Raw genomic sequence first — 3,622 nt, 5'->3', positions numbered from 1 at the left:
AAAATATTTTATATAATGGCTTGTATTAATGTTTAAAATGCAAAAATTTAAGTACTATACTCCAATTGTGTTCTAAATAGAAACATGTATTTCGAACGCGCCTCTGTCATATCAAAGAATCTATTGTTGGTTTTACATTTTTGGGTCTTTTGTCTCGTGTGGTACTAACACTTTTCAAATGGGCTTGTGATGTTAGGTTATGTAAGGTGTTAACTTCGATCCAAATTGTCTGTTCCTTCGTTCATCGGATTATTTGGATTATCGATTATCGATACTTATCGAAAATATTCTGATACAAAATATATTTAAAACACTGCAGGGCACATAAAATTCCTTTGTGTGAAATTTCATAGAAATTGGCCCAGACGTTTTTAAGTACATATGGAACGAACTCGCAAACACACAGACACAAAATGTCCTTATATATATATATATATATATATATATATATATATAGAGAGAGAGAGAGAGAGAGAGAGAGAGAGAGATGGATAGATAGATAGATAGATAAAAAATAAATAATAAAAATATATATATATATATACACCACACGTATACTGTAAAAATATAGAATTTCCGTAGGTGCACCCTATAAAACAACACAATCAATATCCCAAAAGACAAATATTTCACACGAAACATAATAAAAATTACAACAAAATATACATCGCCATATATATTATCAAATTAATTTTGATAATTGATATTTACCACGAATTAAAAATCATTAAAGATTAATATATATATATATATATATATATATATATATATATATATATATATAATATTTTAGCCAGTAGAGTTTAGTTTCCTAGAAGTACATCCAATGAAACAACATGTGTCTACCAAAGAGTGCTCAATGAGTGAACAGAGCAGGTATATTAAATTTATTTATACAAACATTAATGGCTACATATGTGCATACAAGTTTCTGTAATCACCCGCGAAAATTACCGTCGAAAACGAGTTTTATATATATATATATATATATATATATATATATATATATATATATATATATATATACATATATATAGAGAGAGAGTGAGATAGATAGATAGATAGATGGATAGATAGATAGATAGATAGATAGATAGATAGATAGATAGATAGATAGATAAAAAATAAATAATGAAAATGGCTGCTCTTATATGCGTGTGTGTGCTCGTGGTACATGTGTAAATGTAAAAGTGACTTGTCTGTAATACGGTCTATAAAAATAATTGGAAATTATTAATACGCAAAAAGGAACAAGTGCGTGTAAGTTGAGTCGAGACAAAGGAGAGAAAGCGAGGTCGAGAGACGCATAATTAAAAGATGCGAAATAGGATTCTATTCTTGCGCTTTCGCGGGCTTTTACAGTGTTGAACCTTCGTTTTCCCGCGACAAATGAAATCTTTTCGACGCGAAGCAAATATCTACTCTTCTCATCACGGCTACTACTACTACGACTACGACGTCATCAACATAGCCGCTTGAATCTCAACAAATCGATCTGGTGTATTTACACACACAAGACGGAACATTCACTGGTAAGTTGAAAAATATTTTTATTAAAATAGAAGAAAATATGTAAATAAAATCATTCGCTCTTTTTAATTAAAGTTAATTCAGTTGAAATTTTATTTATTCTATACAAATAAAACTAGGCCTTGTCTGGTCTAGTAAACGCATACATACGTATATATATATATATATATATATATATATATATATATATATATATATATATATAAAGAGAGAGAGAGAGAGAGAGAATGCATATGTATGTTACCATGTGTGTGTAAGTGTGTGTATGAATAATTCATTTCTAATTCGAGAGTAAGTATTTAGAGTAACGTACATTTTTACAATAGTTACCATATTTTTAGTAAAAAAAACTTCATGTAAAAAAATAGCTGAGAATTATGGATGTGATAAAACCATGAATAAGCAACAAAATCATAGGCAAGTGTAACTTGCGTAAAGGAATTTTGTGACAAAATCGATTGACTACATAAAAATAAGAATAATATGCCTGGAAATAATATATTGTACGAAAAACACGACCATACTTCAAAAACAAAGTATATCTGTATCTGTATATATATATATATATATATATATATATATATATATATATATATATACATATATATATATATATATATATATATATATATATATATATATATGGTGATGGTTGTGATGGTTGTGTACATTTTTTCTGTCGTTGGAACTACACAACCATCACTAACTACACAACCATCACTTTAAAAAAATGTATATTTAAAATAGTGTAATTATCAACAATTGTCGGTTTTTCAGACTTTTATCATTTTTTAATATTTCAAAATATTTTCATAGCGTTTAAAGCCTCGTTCAGCTCTCTTCAGATATTTTTATATAAAGTTTTTTTAAGGTAATGTCTTTTTGGAAAACATTTTTCTCTGGCAACACTGACTGTCTTTTTCAGAGAAATGTTGATCTCAGATTTTTGTCACCAATAGTCGGTGAGCTAATCAAATGTTCAATCAGTTAGAGTTAAGTTATATATATATATATATATATATATATATATATATATATATATGTGTGTGTGTGTGTGTACGTGTGTGTACGTGTGTGCGTGTATATATATATATATATATATACCCACACATATATATATACATGTGAATATGTGTATATACATAAAAAACATATATATATAGGTGAATATATTTATACATTATGTAAGTGTATATATATGTATATATATATACATACACACACACACATATATATATATAAATATATATATATAGTGGAACTCGTGCATAAGGCATTAAAAATTAGCAACAAAAGATAGTACAGTACAAATGAATATAATCAAATAACATTATAAAAAACATTGTAAGTCCGAATTCCACATTCTAACCTGAAAAAAAGTATCTTAGGGCCACTGCTCCCGGGGTTATACTGTGTATATATATATATATATATATATATATATATATATATATATATATATATATGTATATATATACGTACATACATACATGATAATGATTGCGATGTCTTGTCAGACGAGTGCCATTCCTTCAGACACTTAAAGTCCATGAGCCCAAAAATGACTTCCATCGCCACAGGACCATTTTTTAGACAAATGCCTGAGGAAGTATCTATACAAATATTATGTTACAGACTTTTAGCTTTGTACCACAGCTAAGTCTCTCTCTCGGTTCAAAATGTTGAGATCCAGCAACAAGCAAGAGCAAGATAGCCAGCAACAATTTAAACTGCATACAGCGTAATGCGGGTATTGGTCTCCCGCTTTATGGTTTTTTAAAGCAGAGATTTGCTTCTGATAGAAAGGTTGACTTCACCACGGCTTACGGAAGCCCTCTCCACCCAGCACACACATACATACACAAAAACACACACGGTGCTAGTTGGCCGTTGACCTAAAATAACGGTTCATTCGCCCTTTGGAAGGTCTTGTTTTTAATCATTCATGGAGACTAGCTACCCTCCTCACCAAACAAGTCTGGTGTTGGAACCAGTTTAGTCGCCAGTGACTCGACCATGAGGCAGGTAGTACTTGGTTACATGGTACCAGTAGCATATGACATGACATGACGATAAAATACATACATACAAA

At 29.5% G+C, this 3,622-nt stretch overlaps 1 protein-coding gene across 1 annotated transcript in view; it reads left to right on the top strand.

Moving 5' to 3' along the window:
• Window positions 1-1,142: 1,142 nt before the first annotated feature.
• Window positions 1,143-3,622, top strand: part of LOC145294077 (zinc finger protein 488-like) — a 215,454-nt gene continuing 212,974 nt past the window's right edge. Inside the window, exon 1 of the mRNA XM_080141129.1 lies at window positions 1,143-1,532. The gene's annotated coding sequence lies outside the window, so the exon portion shown is untranslated. The remainder of the gene's footprint in view (window positions 1,533-3,622) is intronic.

The sequence above is a fragment of the Euprymna scolopes genome, chromosome 15, assembly GCF_053919585.1.
Source record: "Euprymna scolopes isolate OS-2025 chromosome 15, ASM5391958v1, whole genome shotgun sequence".
NCBI classification, from domain to species: Eukaryota; Metazoa; Mollusca; class Cephalopoda; order Sepiida; family Sepiolidae; genus Euprymna; species Euprymna scolopes.
This window is presented reverse-complemented; position numbering and strand designations above follow the sequence as displayed.